Source organism: Mauremys mutica, chromosome 6 (genome assembly GCF_020497125.1).
Source record: "Mauremys mutica isolate MM-2020 ecotype Southern chromosome 6, ASM2049712v1, whole genome shotgun sequence".
Classification (NCBI taxonomy): Eukaryota; Metazoa; Chordata; order Testudines; family Geoemydidae; genus Mauremys; species Mauremys mutica.
Window position 1 is genome coordinate 130,550,518 of NC_059077.1, and position 20,751 is coordinate 130,571,268.

Genomic DNA, 20,751 nt, shown 5'->3' on the forward strand with positions numbered 1-20,751 from the left:
CGAAAGTGAATCGGGATCTGGGGCACATGACTTACGAGGAGAGGCTGAGGGAACTGGGTTTATTTAGTCTGCAGAAGAGAAGAGTGAGGGGGGATTTGATAGCAGCCTTCAATTACCTGAAGCGGGTTCCAAAGAGGATGGATCTAGACTGTTCTCAGTGGTGGCAGATGACAGAACAAGGAGTAAAGGTCTCAAGTTGCAGTGGGGAAGGTCTAGGTTGGATATTAGGAAACACTATTTCACTAAAAGAACAGGAGTACTTGTGGCACCTTAAAGACTAACAAATTTATTTTAACATGAGCTTTCGTGAGCTATAGCTCACTTCTTCGGATGCATAGAATGGAACACACAGACAGGAGACATTTATACATACAGAGAACATGAAAAGGTGGAAGTATGCATAACAACAGGAAAAGTCTAATCAATTGAGATGAGCTATCATCAGCAGGAGGAAAAAAAACTTTTTGAAGTGATAATTAAGATGACCCATAGAAGGTGTGAGGAGAACTTAACATGGGGAAATAGATTCAATTAGTGTAATGACCCAACCATTCCCAGTCTCTGTTTAGGCCAGAGTTAATTGAATCTAATTTGCACATTAATTCGAGTTCAGCAGTTTCTCTTTGGAGTCTGTTTTTGAAGTTTTTTTGTTGCAAAATTGCTACCTTCAAGTCTGTCACTGAGTGGTTAGAGAGGTTGAAGTGTTCTCCCACTGGTTTTTGAATGTTATGATTCCTGATGTCAGATTTGTGTCCATTTATTCTTTTGCGTAGAGACTGTCCGATTTGGCCAATGTACATGGCAGAGGGGCATTGCTGGCACATGATGGCATATATCACATTGGTAGATGTGCAGGTGTACGAGCCCCTGATGGCGTGTCTGATGTGATTAGGTCCTATGATGGTGTCACTTGAATAGATATGTGGACAGAGCTGGCATCGGGCTTTGTTGCAAGGATAGGTTCCTGGGTTAGTGTTTCTGTTGTATGGTGTGCGGTTGCTGGTGAGTATTTGCTTCAGGTTGGGAGGCTGTCTGTAAGCGAGGACTGGCCTGTCTCCCAAGATCTGTGAGAGTGAGGGATCATCTTTAAGGATAGGTTGTAGATCTTTGATGATGCGCTGGAGAGGTTTTAGTTGGGGGCTGTAGGTGATGGCTAGTGGCGTTCTGTTATTTTCTTTTTTAGGCCTGTCCTGTAGTAGGTGGCTTCTGGGTACTATTTCACTAGGAAGGTGGTGAAGCACTGGAATGGGTTACCTAGGGAGGTGGTGGAATCTCCTTCCTTAGAGGTTTTTAAGGTCAGGCTTGACAAAGCCCTGGCTGGGATGATTTAGTTGGGGTTGGTCCTGCTTTGAGCAGGGGGTTGGACTAGATAATCTCCTGAGGTCCCTTCCAACCCTGAGATTCTATGATTCTAAGGCTCTCACTTGTGGAACTCATTCCCTGAGCCTCCACCTGAGTCCCAGGAATTAGTGCAACACCCTTCTGTTTGGGTCACTCGTCATGGACTATCTTAAATTTCAATAACTCTTTATTTGGGGGGGAGGGGGGGTTAAATCAGGCTAGCTATTAGCTGGCCCAGTTTCTGCCAGTTTTATTAGTTCATAGTTTAATGACAGATGTTATAGGACTCAGTCCTTCAAGATGCTGAGCACTCCAGCCCTGCTCCATTAAAGCACTTCATGTGCTTAAAGCTAAGCACATGCTGTATAGTCAATAGGACGACTTGTTCTTAAATCTCAGCACAGTTTTGAGTACTTGCCTGCGTCAGTGCCAGAGTGTTCAGCATGTTAAAAATTATATGAATTTTCAGAGTGTGTCTTTCATTGGTGTTTGATTTGACTGTAAAGGAAATACTGGCTTGACTGGTTAAGGAAAAAGGTGTACTTAGTTTTGGTCGGTAGCTTTCAATAGTAGTTTGTGTGCGTGTGGTGGTTGTTTCATTTTCTTTGCATGTGCAAATGGCTAATTTTAAAATACAATACAGCACATTCTCAGATTTAAAGTACCAGTAATTAGTTATTAGTATTGATTTATCCAGTAATTTTCCCCAGAAGTTTGCATTTATAATTATTGTTAATATTATTAGTATAATTAGTTTATTTCTTTATTTATTGGCTTAGGGTTTTTTCCTATTGATTTTCTGTGAATAAATGTTGCACTAGTGAGCTGCCATAGACGAAGTTTAAAACTGGTCTGTATATATATTTTTATCCTCCTTCTGAGGATAACGTAGATAAAACACACATTTAAGTGCATATTGTTAAAAAGATAAATGTGTGCCCACCAGATGTATAGCGCCCCAACCTCCCACTTTTCTGTCTAGCCTACCGCAGGGGAAGAGGCTGGCACTGCCCCACTAATTAGCCTCACTATTAAAAATTGATACCTCATGTCCAGTCTGGATTTGTCTAGCTTCAACGGCCAGCTGTTGGATCTTGCTATGCCTTTGTCTGCTAGAATTAAAAAACATCATCAGAATTTCTGTTCCCCATGTAAATACTTACAGACTGAGATCAAGTTATCCCTTCACCTTCTCTTTGTGAGACTCACAGCGCTTAATCTAGTTAGTTTATCACGACAAAGCATATTCTCTAATCCTTTAATCACTCTTGTGCCTCTTCTCTGAATCCTCTCCAATTTATCAACACCCTTCTAGAATTGTGGACACCAGAACTGGACACAATATTCTAGTAATGGTCAGAGTTAAAATAACCTTGGTACTCTTAAGCAAGATTCCTCTGTTTATACATCCAAGGATTGCATTAATCCTTTTGGCCACACCACAGTGTTGCACTGAGACCTCATGTTCAGCTGATTATCCACCACAACCCCCAAGCCTTTTTCAGAGTCACTGCTTCCCAGGATAGAGTCCCTCCCTCACCCTGTAAATGTAGCTGACACTCTTTGTTCCTAGAAGCATACATTTACAATTAGCCATGTTAAAACCCATAATTTTGCTTGCACCTAGTTTACCAAAAGATCTAGATCACTCTGTATCAATAACCTGTCCCCTTTATTATTTACCACTCCCCAAAACTTTGTGTCATCTGCAGACTTCATCAGTGATGATTCTATGTTTTCTTCCAGGTTATTGATAAACATGTTAGATAGCATAGGGCCAAAACCCAATTCATGCAGGACCCTTTTAGAAATACACCCACTTGGTGATAATTCACTGTTTACAATTACATCTTGAGACCTATCAGTTAGACAGTTTTTAATCCAGTGTGCCATGTTGATTTTGTGTCCTTCTAGTTTTGTAATCAAAATGTCATCTGGTACTAAGTCAAATGGCTTACAGAAATCTCAGTATCATCCAAACAGCAATCAAACTTGTAATCACATAGAAAAAGATATCAAGTTAGTTTGACAAGATCTTTTTTCTATAAATCCATGTTGACTGGAATTGATTACATTATTTTGTATTACTCTCCTTTATTCATTTTTTATCAGCCACTCCAATATCTTGCCTGGGATTAATGTCGGACTGACTAGCTTACAATTACCCAGGTCATCCTGTTTACTCTTTTTAAATATGGGCACAACATTAGCTTTCTACCAGTCTTCTGAAATTTCTCCAGTGTTCCAAGACTTATTGAAAAAAATGAATATTAATTGTCCAGTGAGCTTCTCCGACAGCTCTTTTTAAACTCTTGGATACAAGTTATCCAGACCTACCCATTTTAAAATGTCTAACTTTAACAGCTGCTGTTTAACATCCTTCTGAGATACTAGTGGAATAGAAAGAATGTAGTAGGACTACATCTGTTTTTTTCCCAAATGCATAACAGAAATAATGTATTGAACACTTCTGCCTTTTCTGATTGACAGTGCTACCATTTCCCTCTAGTAATGGACCAATACCAGTCAGCTGGGGACACTGGTGCAACAGGGTCAGGTTCCCCTGTTCCCATCTGTTCAGTTTGCAAAGGGGAAGCTCTAACTGGGCCAGATGCCAACTGCGCTGTGGTGTGCAAGGTAGCAAAATGCATCACCTGCCATGCTGCGTGCTTTGTAAAGCAACAAAGAATCTGAATGAAGTGCTAACTACACCAATCTGCTTCTGGTGGCTCTGGCTTCTCCAGAACATGAGTCAATTTCCCTGTGACACATCCCTGTTAACATGGCAATCGCATGGACCTGCCAGTTCAAGTATCTGTTCATGCCTCTCTCTGTCTGGCCCCACTGACTCCAGTGGAGCTACAGCCCATTCACACCAGCTGGGATCTGGCCCCACTGACTCCAGCGGAGCTACGGCCCTTTCACACCAGCTGGGATCTGGCCCCACTGACTCCAGCGGAGCTACGGCCCTTTCACACCAGCTGGGATCTGGCCCCACTGACTCCAGCAGAGCTACGGCCCTTTCACACCAGCTGGGATCTGGCCCCACTGACTCCAGCAGAGCTACGGCCCTTTCACACCAGCTGGGATCTGGCCCCACTGACTCCAGCGGAGCTACAGCCCATTCACACCAGCTGCGAGTCTGTCCCCACTGACTCCAGCGGAGTACTACTGATTTACACAAGCTGGGGATGCGGCCCATCCTGTTTCAGTTCCCAGGCCCATGGCAGGTACAGCTGCTGTAGGGGATAATGTAGGGAAATCTTAGGACCAAATCTGGCAATCCCTTGGATCAGTGGAGTTACTGGTGTGACTGAGGTCAGAGTCTGGACCCCAGCAGGAATCACTGAACTTTAACAAGGAAAAATGCACATTGTGAAGGAGCAGCCGGAACTGGCTGGGGTGCTTTGCCTTCTGGGCACTGAAATGGGAAGCAAATGGAGGCGATATTTAAATATGGCAATAGCAGACAAAGCTAGGGCCCAGGCACTGCTAGTACAGCCGTGCCAAGAATCTGCTCGGAGCTTCCCTCCTGCGAGCCAGAAGCTGTGAAAGAGCCCGCAAACCAGCGCCAACGGATGCAAAATCAGGACCTTCATAGGCGTCTGCTCTGCCTCAGGCCTGCTCTTTGAAGCCTGTAGTATTGCTTTAGAGCAGAATCTGAATGCAGGTATTTATGGGCCTACATAAACTACAGGCGTGCTGCTGCCAGAGCACTTTGCCCTCTCTCCTGTGGATCTGCACTGCCAGTGGGATTGATTTGAAATTCCACTGGATGCTTTGCCAATAAAATAAAAAATCAGCATTGGCCTAGTCTCTGGAAAAACCCAATCCATCCCAGTAGCAGATGCTGATAACAGAGTTTAACAGCACTTTAAAAGCAGGGGGTTTTGCTGTCTGATCTATTACAAGTCTGAAAATCAATTTGATATTTAACATGGAGACAGGAGGCCTGATCTCCTCTCACTTACCACTGACTCCCGTGGAGCTACCCTTTTGACACCAATCTAAGTGAGGGGAGAATCACACCCAATGTTTCTCCCTTACAAGAAGAAAAAAAATCATTCTTCTGTTGGGCTCAATCATCCCTTCACAACAATGTGAATCAAGAGGCACCCCACCGAAATCAACAATTACTCTGGCTTTAACCTGTGTAAAGGAGAGTAGCATCTAGCCCAATGCAGTTCCAGCCAGGGTGAAACTGGTCCACGGTTCCATCTGCTTTCAGTGAAGCCTGTACTTGATCAGCTGTGCCGTCCTGTTCAGATGTCTGTGGTTAGGGTCAGTGATGATTTTAGCGTTCATAGCAATCTTTGCGCTCACAACACAGATCACAAGGCCTTTTGTTATTCCAGTTGAATTGTCTCTGCTTTTGATATGATAGAATAGCAGGGAGAATATTGATAGTTTAGCTGTCTTCAGTCCACATTTTGCTATCTGGAGTTCTAGTGGCCAATAGATTGGAATTGCTGATTGTCTGTATGGTGATCTCACGGCTAATACACAACCTCGTGAATGAGCCTCTGAGAGCACTCCTAAAGGATCTAATCAGAAACAGCCCAGCTAACCGCACACATCTTTATGCTGTAAATTACCATCATAATCCTTAGGGACATCAACAAAAGCTCCACTGCTACCGTGACTAGGAAGCAGATCTCTAGAATGACATCAGTGCATTTAACACCACAGAAACATCCTGTCTCTTTGCATGGCGGGATGTGCCCAGACACAGATTACTGGAGTGCGTTTTCACTTCCTTACATTAGTTTACATTTCCACCCACCGCCACTTCCTACAGAAACCCCTCTTGGTTGGACTCAAGATTTGCTTAACTCTGCGAACCAGGTTCTGGGTGGGGCGACCCATGTGACCCCAAGTCTGCCCCAAGAGAGAAGCAGCCCGGACTTTGGCCCTGTGTGTTCTTTGCACTGACACCATCCTAGACCAAAGTCAGGCTTTTCTCAGGCTGTAACTGGCATTGCACTTTGCACATTACATCGTACTAAAGTCGCGCAGGACTCGTTCTCCTACTTCAGTACAGAGAGTCACTGGATCTGATCCTGCTCTCACTGAAGTCAACAGTGTTCCTGATGTGCTTTGCTATTATACACAGTTCATAAGAACATAAAACCGGCCGCACTGAGTCAGACCAAAGGTCCATCTACCCCGGAATCTTGTTTTCCGACAGTGGCCAATGGCAGGTGCCCCAGAGGGAATGACTAGAACAGGGAACCATCAAGTGCTCCATTCCCTGTCTCCCATTCCCAGCTTCTGGCAGACAGAGGCTAGGGACACCATCCCTGCCCAGCCTGGCTAGTAGCCATTGATGGACCTGTCCTCCATGAACTTCTCTGGTTCTTTTTTGAACCCTGTTATAGTCTTGGCCTTCACAACATCCTCTGGCAAGGAGTTCCACAGGCTGACTGTGTGTTGTGTGCAAGGCCGTCCCTAGCCATTTCGGTGCCATACGCAGCCCACCCGTTCGGGGGGGGACAGGCCTCAACAGGGGAGGGGGGGCTGGCCCCAGGCCTCTGTGGGGGGAGGTGGCAGGAGCAGGCTTGGGGGACAGAGGGGAACCATCCCCCAGCATGAACCGCCGGAGTGGAGCAGGGTGGGGCTGGGTCACTCCACTTCCTGCCGCCCGGTGAGTGTGCTCAGGGGAAGGGTTGGAGTGGGGGCGGGGCTGGGGCAGAGCAGGGGCAGGAAGAGGAGGGGTGGGGGCGGGGCAGGGGCTTTGGGGAAGGGGTGGAGTGGGGGCGGGGCCGGGGCTTTGGGGCAGGGGCTTTGGTGAAGGGGTGGAGTGGGGGCGGGGCAGAGGCAGGAAGAGGAGGGGTGGGGGCGGGGCAGGGGCTTTGGGGAAGGGGTGGAGTGGGGGCGGGGCTGGGGCAGAAAGAGGCGGGGCTGGGGTGGTGCAGGGGCGGAACAGGGGCTGGAGCAGCAAGCAGCTGCGTACTTTGCGTATGGGTAGGGACAGCCTTGGTTGTGAGAGGCAGAACTTCCTTTCGTTTGCTTTAAACCTGCTGCCTATTAGTTTCATTGGGTGACCCCTAGTTCTTGTGTTATGAGAAGGAGTAAATAACACTTCCTTATTCACCTTCTCCACACCAGTCATGATTTTATAGACCTCCATCATATCCCCCCTTAGTTGTCTCTTTTCCCTGATACAGAACCTGTTCCATACACCTAATCATTTTTGTTGCCCTTCTCTGAACCTTTTCCAATTCCAATATATCTTTTTTGAGATGGGGCAACCAGATCTGCACGCAGTATTCAAGATGTGGGCGTACCGTGGATTTATATAAAGGCAATACGATACTTTATATCTTTGCATTTATCAACACTGAATTTCATCTGCCGTTTTAGTGCCCAGTCACCCAGTTTTGAGAGAGCCCTTTGTAACTCTTAGCAGTTTGCTTTGGACTTATCTATCTTGAGCAGTTTTGTATCATCTGCAAATGTTGCCACTTCACTGTTTACCCCTTTTTCCAGATCATTTATGAATATGTTGAATAGGACTGGTGCCAATACAGACCCCTGGGGGACACCACTATTTACCTCTCTCCATTCTGAAAACTGACCATTTATTCTGACCCTTTGTTTTCTATCTTTTAACCAGTTACTGATCCGTGAGAGGACCTTCCTTCTTATTCCATGAGAGCTTACTTTGCTTAAGAGCCTTTGGGAAGAGACCTTGTCAAAGGCTTTCTGAAAATCTAAGTACACTGTATCCGTTGGATCAACCTTGTCCACATGCTTGTTGACACCCTCAAAGAATTCTAGTAGATTGGTGAGGCATGATTTCCCTTTACAAAAACCATGTTGACTCGTCCCCCAACAAATCATGTTCGTCTGTGTGTCTGATAACTCTGTTCTTTACTATAGTTTCAACTAATTGGCTTCATACTACAGTTAGGCTTACCTAATTATAAGCTGTTAATTAACGTGAAAATACAGAAAATTACTAGGTCGCTGCTGCAGAAGCAACAGAAGCATACCATAGTATTATCCAGAGTTACTCACATGATTGTGACAGCAAATTAAATAGTGTTTTTTTTCCAAGAATCACCCATAGCTAATATTGATACATCTTGCTAGGACAGAAACTTTGTGTACTGCGAACAATATATTAGCTCCTCTTTCAACTGAGAAAACAATTAAACACTTGGCTGAAAAGGGCATATTTTCTCTGTGGCCATTGATGCCTCAAACCATAGGTGCTGACTCTGTGAGCGCTCCAGGGCTGGAGCACCCATGGAAAAAATAGTAGGTGCTCGGCCCTCACCACTCTCCCGCCAATCAGCTGTTTGGCAGGCCCCACTGATCAGCTCTTCCCCCTCCCCCCAGTGCCTCCCGCCGCCAACCAGCTGTTTGCTGGCGGGTGGGAGGAGCAGGGGCGGGAAAAGGTAGAATGCACTCGGGGGAGGGGACGGAGCAAGAGGAGGCAGAGCAAGGGCGGGGCCGAGGGAGGTTGGAGCACCCCCAGGGAAAGCTGCCTCAAACCATGGGAATATCAAACATGTTTCTGATAGTTGTCCTTTACCACACAGGAAGGACATTGTCTACTTGATTATTTTCAAGACAGCAATGAAACTGCATTAGGACTATTTGAAAATGTGAAAAGCATACAAAAAATGGTTTGACCTTTGACAATAGATCATCATTTGCAGCTGATAATGATAATGTTAATTTTGGGAGATACCACTCAGTCTACAAATGAATGAAAAACAAGAAAGGACTATTGCTTCCAGCTAATTGCCCAGCTCATATATTGCAATAATACAGCAAACTACGCTATAGATAAGTCAACATTTGATCTTCAAGGTCTTGTAATAAAAGTTTTCAGTCACATTCCTCATCTGCCAAACGAGTTTCAGAGTTACAGGAGGTATTTCATTTGGTTAACCTTGAATACATGGAAATGTTGAGGCACATCCCCAAGGATGATTCTCTCTACACCCTGCAGTTGAAAGGATCTTTAAATGTTTTCAGGCTATTCAAAGTTATTTGTGTACAGTAGGTGAGGATTGCGCAGCTGCAATTCTTACTTTTTTAAGGATGACAAAGATGGGGATAATGGAGAAAAACTTTCAGTACTGAAAACTACTTATATTTCTTCCACAATGTGCTAAAAGTTTTTTTTACAATACAGTTTTAAAATTAAAAACCTGAGCTTGTATGTACTGAAGTTTATGACATAATGGATTCATTAAAGAGAAAGTAACAACAACGAAGTGGAGACAGATTCTTTGGTCATAACTGTAACTTTTATCTAAAAACACATCATCGCAAAGCAAAATGGAAAGGGTTTTCATTCAGTGGTGTGCAACAGCTCTCACATACCTGATGTCACATTTTTATTCAATGAACAAAACAACCTTAATCTGATTCAGCCACTTTCGCTGAAAAAAAATGTTGACTTTTCAGGAAATTGTAAGCATTACTGAAGGGTTGAATCCAACAAAAGGCTGGCTATGGATTGTGTGTGTAAGGAATAGGGTGCACTGAGAGATTCTGCAGAGTGCGTGTGCATGCTGCAGGAGTCTGGTTGTACTAGGAAATGGTCTAATGCTCGATCTTCAAATCCTAGTTCTCCCAATTCCTTAAAACTTGTAGAACTTATTATGTCCTTTCCCATTTCAAATGTAGCCATGGAAGGCTTGCATAAACAGACTGGGACAGATTGCAGAAGCCTGCAACATATTGAGTCTTTTAAGGTTGAGCATCAAATTAAAGTTAATTTCAGTTGTACACAAAGAGTTTTATGAATGGATTTCAAACAATAAAGATGTTGTGAAATGTATTAAAACTATTAAGTACCATTTTAAACATTAAATTGAAGCTTCTGATAATTGCACTGTATACTTGAGAGCAGTAGAAATATACACTTAAGAGAAAAATACAAGATATGCTAAGAGAAATGGTGTTTCTCCAAAATGTCCCCTAAAATAAAATGTTTATTTTTCATGTGGTTTTCCCTTACTTCCATCCAACAGAGGTAATCACCCTAGACAGTGTATGGTGGCGATCATGAGCATTGCACTTCAGAGCAAAGGCTGTGATCTGCCCTGCAAACTCTTGCACAGGTGAGTAGCCCCACTGAAGCCAGGGTGTAAATGAAAGCCCGCATGTAAGGGTGTAGAGGATCAAGGACCCGGAGCAAGGGGTTTGGTTACTTGCATTCTTCTTTGATTACAAGTCTAGTTTGTATTAAAATCAAATTAGATGAAACCTCAGTGACAGAATGACATGGGCTGATTAAGTTTCAAGAGAAAGCAGTAAGATAAACACTGATTCGTTATATTTGGCTAATGTAGTTACAGAGGTGGCTGCCTTTGGTTAGATTGCCTTGAATTCTTATTTCCAGTGTGAACCCTTTTTTAGGTATTTGTATCATTACTGAAATCTACAAAATGTGCTTTGACCAGGCCTGTGATGTCACTGACAGTTAGGTAGGAGAACTCTGTTCGCACTCAGGTGGGTGTATTTCAGAGTTCCTGCTTGCTATTCTGACTTCAGGTCCTAAGCAAGCCGGACCAAAGTTTCAACTAGTGAAGAAACCTGTGCTTTAGAAAATGATCTGCAGCCTGGCTCAGGGCGAGCTCCACGAAACGCTGGTTTGAAGAAGAAGTGATCATCTTCCTTTCAATAATATACGCACCATGTACGGCCCAGCAAATAATTCAGCACGAGCCCGTGTGTGGGGCTGCTGCTCTAGAAGCTCAACACTGCCTGCAGAGAGGGGACATCGTGTGACATGAAGGACAGGACCAATTTCCCAGCTGTGAGATCTGTCAGACCAGGAAAGACCCTGCCCAGGACAGTAGGACAAAGCCCAGCACTGGGTCCATTCCAGAGAGGACTGGCAGGGCACTTGGGAACTGATAGTGCAGGCTGCAATTTGTGCCTTGGCAGAGAGGCAGACACTAGTAGGTCTTTCCCAGGTAATGCCGGTAAGAGGCATCAGTGAGTTGAAGGGGAAGGGGGAAGGGAAGGAGTCCACTTGTTTCGACAAGCGGTTACTCCAGTTTCCATCCCCATTCAGTCCTTGGTCTCTTTGCTTTGCCTGCCCCCGTGGCGATGGGTGCGTGTGAAAGGGATGCTTGTCGGCCAGGAACTAAAGGCTGATGCTCTTTACTTGCAGCCACGTGCTCATTGCTAGGCTAGACTGGAGCCAGGCCAGGGTGTTGAGAGGCTCCATAACCTCACCAGGCTCTTCAGCAACCCAGTCTAGAAGCAATGGGCTGGATTCTTCCATCCACACTCCCTCTGGCTTTAAGAGAGCTCCACCCTGTGACTATTAACAGCAGCAATGGACCCAGAGATTCAACCCTCTCCTTGTGTTGCTGGGGTTGAGGTACCCCTTCTTTTCCCAACCCCCTCCCAGCACTGCGTCTGTTCTAGTCCCTGGATGTGTTATGTCTAACATAGACTATCAGGGCCTTGGTGCAGCAGCCTGTTTTTGAATCTGTACCCAGCCAGGCACAGCAACGGTGCTGTGTAAATGGTAACTGTGGCAGGAGGATGGTAATCTCTGCTTCCAGCCCAGTCCCAGCACCCTGGCTCTGCAATCCACCCCACTGATTCCGCACGAGTGGGGGTGGCAGGGTTGGCCCGTTGTTTGCGTTTCAGTGATATTAATGTTATCTGGCCCGCCTTGCTTTGCCTGTCATAAAACCTAGTAAGAAGCTCCCCCATAGTTAAATCCTGCCCTCACTGATCCCTCAAAGTTCAGTGGGGCTGTTTGGGCACAGATGAGGGCAGCATGCAGCCCCTAGTGCCTTCCTGGCAGTTATCTAATCAGTTTCCATGGACTTTGCATGTGAGTTCACTGATACAATGTAATAAAGATTGGAAGTTTCGGTTAATTTTTCTTCCTTATTTTCTCTGTCACTTTGTCCCAGCCAGGTACACAAGAAGCTTTCAGATGTGTTCTCTGAAAATCCCTGTCCTTGGGAAGTCTCTGCTGGTCTTTCAGGGTAGGGTGAAGTGTAAGCCCAGATCCGAGCTCGTTCATTGCAATGCAAAGATTCCCAGGCACAATAAAATCGACACACGGCCATTTCTATCCTGTTGACCCAAACACCACCGCTGCCCTGGGAGAAGGGTTTCCATGTGAGGGGAGGTAGTGTCTCAGAGTAAATGAGCCCAGAGCTGCTGGGTGCCACTGGCTTGTTGTCAGCTCACTGCAGCTCTGTGTCTGCAGGTGAACATCCCATGCAAGGCAGCTGGAATTAGTTAATGCTGTGAATGGCTGTGGAGATGGTACATGTGATTATCGTACATCCTCTGGCCCTGCAGGGATATGTCCAGTGCAGAGAATCAGCTGGGCACTTTCTGCTGTTGTCATGGGAATTCCCTATGCAGACCAGGCTGCTTTTCTTCTATTTGCAAAACTGACTTAACCTTTTCAGTGCCATGCAACCCAAGCCTACACAGCCTCCCAGGCATCTCTAGCATATTCTGCAGACAGTCAAGATGCACATCACTGGCTGTGGTGCTTGCCTAACCTGCCCCTGTGAAGCCAAAGGCACTGTAGCAGGTGGGTGCTGCACTCGAGCAAGGTAGGAAGCACAAAACCACTGTAAACAGAGGGTCCTGTCATCTCATTATCACCACACAGTTTTCTTCTTGTCATGGGAGCAAAAGGAGCTGCCATAATGGGTCAGACCATTTCCTGTGCTATCCTGCCTGACGCAGCACCCGAGAGCAGATGTTTTAAAGAGGAGTTGTTGACCAGCCCCAGTAGAAGCCTATTTGCCTATGAACTGTTATGTAGGTAGATGTGTGAAATTCCTTCCTGATCCAGCTAGTGACCAGTTTACACCCTGAAGCATGAAAATTGATTAATCTTACCATCATCTCAACTTGCAGAATTACACATTACAGATGTTCATCAAGGGCTTGATCCTGCATTCAATGGGTCAATCTTGAAAGAACATCCATCCAAGTATTCACCTCACTGACTTCCTGCTCCAGTGACTGGCAAGTGGCACTTTGGCCTGAGCTTCCCAAGGGGCTCAGCACCCACTGTTGGGGACAGGGTCTCACAAGAGCTCAGCATGTCAGGGCCACCCATGAGGGTCACAATGGGTGCTGCTTGACTCTTTCGGAAAGATGGGCAAGACTACATCTCCCAGCATGCAATGCACCCACTTTTAGGGGTCCAAATGGGAGGTAAGCTATCTTGAGAACCTGGCCCCAATTGTGGGTGCTGTGCTCTTGGGAATCTGTCCCTGAGCTCTCTTGAGAACCTGGCCTTAGGTGAGGCAAGTTTCCATGGGTTGGCTTGGAACTAACTGCCCTTTAACTTCACTGAGTGCCAGCTCGCCCTCCTGTCCTTGAGACAGTCACCGCAGTTGACTACACCCAAGAACACACAGTCTCCAGGGTGCAGTGCTGCACCTTAGCTGGTTGGAGGATGCCTGGTGCGAAGAGAACACAAGGAAACTCCTCCCCACCAACCCTCTCTTTATTTTGTTCTCAATATAGTGGCCCTGAAAGACGCTGGACTCACACAGCTGTGGGGACTGAAATCTGCTGTTTAGGAGTGAGTTCCACCACACCTTTCACACAGCTTGGAGCAGATCCTGTTTTTTCTCTGCATCCCAGGGCTTCGCAGCCCCACCTTGCACTGTTTGCTCAAGAAGGAGGTTGTGTCACACTCGGCAAAGCCAGTGATTGTTGTGTATATTTGGCACAAAGACAACTGGATTACATTGCTTGAAAACAAGCTAGTCTTTGCTCGAAGATATGCCAGAACTCATCACAAAAGCACCAAGGTGCAGGAGACGTCTCCATGTGTTATGAATTCTTCATACACCATTAGGGACAGCAGGACAATTCCTGCCCTCTCCACCTCACTCCGTGGCTGAGCATCAGCCCCTTCACCACCTCCACTGGCAGGAGGATATAGAAATCTGCCTGGCCTCTGCTAAGACTGCCAACTTCCTGCCACTTGTGAGAGTGACTTCTGTGACTGAGAGCTCTGCGCAGGCAGTTCCATTGCACTATCGCTGTACCAGCGAGACATCAGCCTGATATGGATGCTAGGCACAGGAGTTCATTGCACACAGGCCACTGACCAGCCGACACTCATTGATGACTGTATGTCACAACCAGCCTTTGCTGGAGGCAAGACTCACCGCTGTCCCCACTATTAGCAGCTCCCATCAGCATCCCCCACATGCACCTCCCAGCCCAACAGCTGCTGAGTTGGTTACAACAATAATTATTCATTTGTATCACAACAGCACCTACAGGCCCCACCCAAACTCAGTGCCATATTGTGCCAGGCACTCAACCTACCATAGTGAGAGAAAGTCCAGGTCCCAGAAAGCTCATCATGTAAGCAGGCAGCACAGACATAAGAAGGGTACCCATAGCACAAAGGTCCCTTAGCCCCCAGCCAGCCCTCCTGGTACGCGGGAGCAGGGCTCTCCAGACTCACCTTCCCTCTGAGCCCTCCAGTTGTACAGACTGTGAATCCTGATGGCAATCTTCTTCCTCCTGCTCAGTCTAGCCAACCCAGTCAGTGCCCTGAACACCCTTTCCCCTGTGTCACCAACACCTGCAGCTCTGGCACTGCAAGAACTTTGCTTTCGAATGAAGATGATCACGGTGCCATGGTGGCTCTCTCCTATGCCAGTTCCGCAGCTCAGGCCAACTGAAAGCCCAAGCTGACTGCTCAGCGCTACAGTTGGTCAAAAATATCAAATTCCTACAGTTTTGGACATGAACATGCTGTGAAAAGCATATCCCCGTTTCTGACCAGCTGTGCTCAGTGCCAGGCTTGGCATGTCTCTGTTAGGGCTTCCCTCTGCATAGTGACAGATAAACTGCTGTGACGTTCTTGGGGTTCCTCAAATGCACATCAACTAAGGGGGGTGGGGCAGTATCTCAGAGCCCGCAGTGACTAGTGGGCAGCTCATTGCAGCTCCGGGGGCAGTTCTCCCAATGCACACCCTGCAGCTCCCACAAGCACTGCACTTGCAAGCCCGGTTATTCAGATGAAATGGACCTGATTGCTATGCTTCTGCCAGGAAACTGGGGAGTGGGATCCAGGCTGGGATCACAGTGTAGACAGACAAGCTAGTTGGAGCAGAGGCTCTGTGCATACAGATGGATGGGGGCTTGGGCCTTTCCAGGGTATTTCTGTCCAGGTTCCATGGCAGCTCTTTGGACAGGCAGGATGACATGGATTGATTTGCTGGCACATCCTAGTGGACTGAACGAATTTGAAATTACTTTGATTGATGGAGCTGGAGCCTGGGCTCAGGCTGAAACGTCTCCAATTGCCGGGTTATTGCCTAATGGTCCATTATGGGGATACCTGCACCTTCCTCCGAAGCAGCTGGTGCTGGCGTAAGAGCCGGGATTCAGGGCGGGATGGAGTGCTGGTCTGATGGAGAATGGCCATGTGCCTGGGTTCCATGGACTGGACCGTGGTCCTGGCACAGGCTAGGGGAGCACGTCGTGCTGGCAGAGCGTGCAGCGGATTGAGCTCTGCGGTAACCTTCACTGATGGACTGCTACACAGAGTGCCCTGGAGAACAGCAATCATTATTATACTCCAGAGCACTGGCTCTCAACCTTTCCAAAGTACTAGACCCCTTTCAGGAGTCTGATTTGCCTTGTGTGCCCCCAAGTTTCACCTCACTTAAAGACTACTTGCTTACAAAATCAGACATAAAATACAGAACTTTCACAGCACACTAGTACTGAAAAATGGCTGACTCATTTTGACCGTAGAATTATAAAATAAATCAAATTTGAATATAAAATATTGTACTTACATTTCAGTGTAGTACATAGAGCAATATAAACAAGTCATTTCTCTGTATGAAATGTTAGTTTGTACTGACTTTGCTAGTGCTTTTTACGTAGCCTGTTGTAAAATTAGGTAAATATCTAGACGAGTTGATGTACCCCCCGGAAGAATCTGCATACCCCCAGGGATGTGTGTGCCCCTGGTTGAAAATCCCTGCGCCACGTGATTCGCAAGTCAGTGGCACACGTGTGCTCCACATACAGCCTCAAGAGTGCTGATGCGAGAGCTCCCATAGACTGGGCTGGACCGGACCTGGCCCATGCCCACAAAAAGTTGCAATGCTCTGAATTCAGAACATCCCAGTGCATTTGAAAGAGCCTTTGAGCCAGCCGGTAGAGCTTGTCTCTCCTGGAGGGTTGGGCGAGGAGGAGGGAGATTAGGCCCTTGTGACGGTAATGTGAGCATAGCAGCAGGTCTGATTTCCTTGGGGATTTTTTTAAAATTATGGATGAAAACCTGGCTCCACTGAAGTCAGTTGCAAAACTCCCATTAACTTCAGTGCAATGGAGACAGCACAAAGATACAACAGCCCAAAGCTGTGAGTGCCACTGCTGCTCATCAATAGAAAGACCACGCTGCGGGTGAGGAGGGTCTCCAGCACCATGTGTGATGGAGGTGGAGAATGGAGCAAGGCACAGGCTGCACAGTGCTGGTCAGAACTACTTTGTTAGGCCAGCTGCACTTTTCCTGAGGGTTTTCACAGTAGTTATTGCCTTTGGCTGACGGAGCAGGGGCTCTGCCTTATGTTACAAATGCATCTGCAGCAGGGAGCCTTTTGTAGGTCTGCTATGAAACCCATGGGCTGTATTCTGCCCACAGCTACGCTCCAGCAGCTCCAATGAAGTCAATGGGATCACACCGATGTAACCATATTTGGGCCTGTAATGGCTACAATACAAAGTTACTTGGAATTAACCGGAGGAAGAATCCCAAAAGAGTATCACATGGCAAAACAGACAGAGCGGCACACCTGCCTCAGCCGTTTGCAGGCACAGGAAATGCAGAAGGAGCCGCTTCATTCTTACTACACAATCCTGCTTCCCCTGCTCACACCTCCACTGACACCAGTGCTGAGAGTGTCCCACAGATATCTAGAGTCTTCCAGGAGCAAACATCACCTGGGGAATTTGACATATAGCAGACCCCCATCCACACTATGCATCCCTGATCCCACACGGCCTCAAGAGCTTCATTCTGCACAGTGCTGAGCACCCTCTAAAAGCTGCTCAGCAGCACTTTGCAAGGTCAAGCTCTGAGTGATCTCCTTACAGCCCAGGGCACTTCAGCAAGCACACTCATGTCTCTGCTGTTATGCCAGAGGGGACTGCTTAGTGTTCAAAAGCCTTGGGGATCATATACAGAGATTCCCTGGAGCCATAGGTTCAAATCCTGGCAGGGTCAACTCATTCCTTTATCCTTCTCAGGGCAGTACATTGAGCTGCATGTGGCCTGCTGCATAGGGATCAGGGGGTTCAGTAAATCCTCCATCCTCATACCGCCGAGCTGTGCTTCAGGCAGGAATGCCCTGGCACTGACTACAGAGAGCAGGAAGGGGCACTAGTGAAACACCTGTGTTCTGCACTCACCCATCTCTGCTAGTCATCTCCCTCGTGCCTGGCACTGGTGGTAACAAGGCAGCACTAGCTGCCACTGCACTGGACCCCTTGGAACAGGTGGATGGGTGGCATGACTGCCCTTACCCAGAGAGCTGACTGTTGATTAGACATTAAGATTCCCTGGTTGTCATTAGGCAGCTTCTGAGCTGGATTTAAAATAACCATTAGGCTGTGTCCTATGAGAAATAGCAGCAAGCAGAGCCCAACAGGCAGTATGGGACCTGGGCTGGTGAAGCTGTTCACAGCCAGCTTTGCATGCTCCTAATCGTGGGGGACTCTCTGCCTACACAGCTGCTGCTCAACCTGGGGCCAGCCAGTTTCTCTGCCTCCAGCTCACGCGCTGTGTCCAGCCTTCATCCGGGGTTTCTGGAAGGCAACGTTCCCATGTCTGTAAAGAACCTTGGGAAAGTGACCAACAGAGTGCGAAGGACATTACAGTAAACCTAGGCCAGGAATCCGAATGGATAGCAGTAACGGCGGACTTGTCACCGTGGACAGGTAACGGCCGACCCACCAGCTTGAACTGGTGTCTGCAGCTCATGGCTCTGCTTCCTGAGAGACCCACCTAAAGATCCTACAGAACCTGATATTGGAGTCCCACCCAGATGACCAACTAAAAGCAGGGTAGGATTCAGAAGCAGCAGCCTCCGGGGCAAAGGGACGGCTACACTATTGGAACAGGGACTCTGCTGTACAGAAATATTGTGCCCAGCCCCTACATGGTAAGGGCCTGCTGCCGGAGTCACAGCAGAGAAGTGAAGAGTGGCTGTCCACCTCCTCACTCAGGTGCACCATTCACCTCCCTGGAGGAGCAGAGAGCAAACAGCGTTTGTCTCTGGGAGATTAATTCAGAAAAGAGAAAGCCCAGAGTCTAGAAGAAGGTGAAATGCCGGTACTGAATTTAGCATGTGGAGAGTCCATTGCTCACATCAGGCCACTGCATCACAGAGAATTCAGGCCACTCACCCTATCCCCATACACCAGAGATACTGTCTTCTGTTCCTACTTGTGTGGGTACGTGTAGTGTGTGTGAGTGAGAGAGCAAATCTGCGTGTCTATGTACAGTTTGTGTGTGCACATACATACGCCTGTACACTCTCACATGCTCCCCAAACACAGTTCTCCATTAACACATTGGCCCAGATCTTCAGCTGTGTAAATGTGTGCAGCCCCATCAAGCCCTGCATTTGATACGACAAAGATAACAAGGGAATGGCACTTGTCGGGAGAGCTCCACCAAGTCCCCCAGAGCTGCTGGCTTCCAAGGTCTTTTGGAATCAGTCTCTGGCCTTGCACTGGTCACTGAGCTTTTCCTAGGCCCTTTAACTTGCAGCATTGTCAACAAAGGACCAGGGCTCTAGCCCTCCGGAATAATTAGCAAATGGTAGGCAGGACAAGTGACATTAGGCAAGATCCCCCAGTCAGTCCCCTCTTCTGAGGGGCAGCAAAGACCCTTGTCCCAGTGCAGGGACTCAGCACCGGCCTGTTCCCATTTCACAAGAGCTGACAGACTCCTTGCGTTGCCCAGGTTAATGCAGAGCACAAAGATACCAGGCAGGGCTATTCTCCCAGGCAATACAGAACACAAATGTATTATTGCACTCAGCACTTCCCAGTTAACGCACATCATTTCCCTATAGGGTGACCAGATGTCCCGATTTTATAGGGACAGTCCCAATTCTGGGGTCTTTTCCTTATACAGGCTCCTATTACCCCCCACTCCATCCCGATTTTTTACATTTGCTGTCTGGTCACCCTATTTCCATAGCCAGCATTCGCAGTTTCCCCTCCCTCTGATGGGAGCCCAAGTGACAAACCACTCAAATCTTCCTGAACCCCAGCCCACAGCAAAACAGTTTGTCAGCAGCAGGTTTTACCCCTTCTCTGTGCTGTATTCAACAGGGGTAGCTGCTGCAAAGGGCTCACCCCATCTCCAGAGCAGCCTCCCAGTTCCTGAAGGGGAAAGTGCATAGAACCAAATTCATCCACACAGCCGAGAAAGGAAATGTCAGGTCCATTTCCAGGGAATGCAGGTTGACTGCCGGATACACCAACAGAGCACCAGGAAGGCAGCATATGAACGCCAACTTTTCAGATTACTCCAAAGGTTTGAATGTCACAGGTAGATTAAGATTTACAGAGGTCACTTGCTGCAGCAGATCTGCGGATCTATTGCAGTGCAGGGATTTGGGGCTTGTGCATACAGAGTGGCTCACACAATACATGGCAGCATATATGCGCATCAGCAGGTGCACTGCCCTTCTCCCTGCGGCAGGTCTCCTACCTTTGCAACGCTCCTGCAGAATCACCCCAGGGCAGCGTGACGCCAGCTCGTCTCTCTCCGCAGCAAGGATCCCAAATTCTGCCCCGCCGGCGGAGCAGCAAGCCAGCCCCTCCCGGCGCCGTCTGCCCGTGCCTGCCGCTGGTGTGTCCCTGGCGGGGCGGGGCGGGGCGAGCCCCGAGTCACGGTCATTCAGCAATTCTGAGCCCGGCTTTCTCCTTGCGGCTCCACGCGGAGGATCCAGCCCAGCCCAGCCGGCCCCCCTTAGCGGCGGCGGCGGAAACGCCCGGCGCAGGGAGCGGGCGCCGCAGTGCTCCGGGCTGGGGGCGGACCGGGGCGGGGGCGCTGCGGGCAGGCCCAGGGCGCTCTGCGGGGAAGCCCGTTGCCTGTCAAGGAGGCGGGAGGAGCCAGGCAGGCACCTGGCCACGGTCTCGCCTCCCCTCTCCTCGCCTCGGGGCCGCGGTGCCTGGGGGAGGTTCCAGCGCCGACCCGACCCGCCCCCCCGCCAGCGGGAAAGGAGCCGGGCGGGCGGGAGACAAACTCGGCTCGCTGGGGCGCTGCACCTCGACAGCGGGGCCCCGTGTCCGACCCGCTCCCCCGCCCCGCCCGGGCTCGCTCCCCCGGGGGGTCCGACCCGCTCCCCCGCCCCGCTCCCGTTTCCCGCCCCGGCCCGCTCCCCCGGGGGT

General features: G+C 48.3%; 1 protein-coding gene across 2 annotated transcripts in view; it reads right to left on the bottom strand.

Annotated features, from left to right (window-relative positions):
• The window catches only part of CORO2A (coronin 2A), a 115,967-nt gene extending 95,713 nt beyond the window's left edge, over positions 1–20,254 (bottom strand). The window contains exon 1 of one of the 2 annotated variants that reach the window (XM_045021893.1): positions 2,387–2,408. The gene's annotated coding sequence lies outside the window, so the exon portion shown is untranslated. Of the gene's footprint in view, positions 1–2,386; positions 2,409–20,068 lie in introns of those variants that run through there. The other variant, XM_045021892.1, reaches the window with a different exon arrangement.
• Between the last annotated feature and the right edge of the window lie 497 nt (positions 20,255–20,751).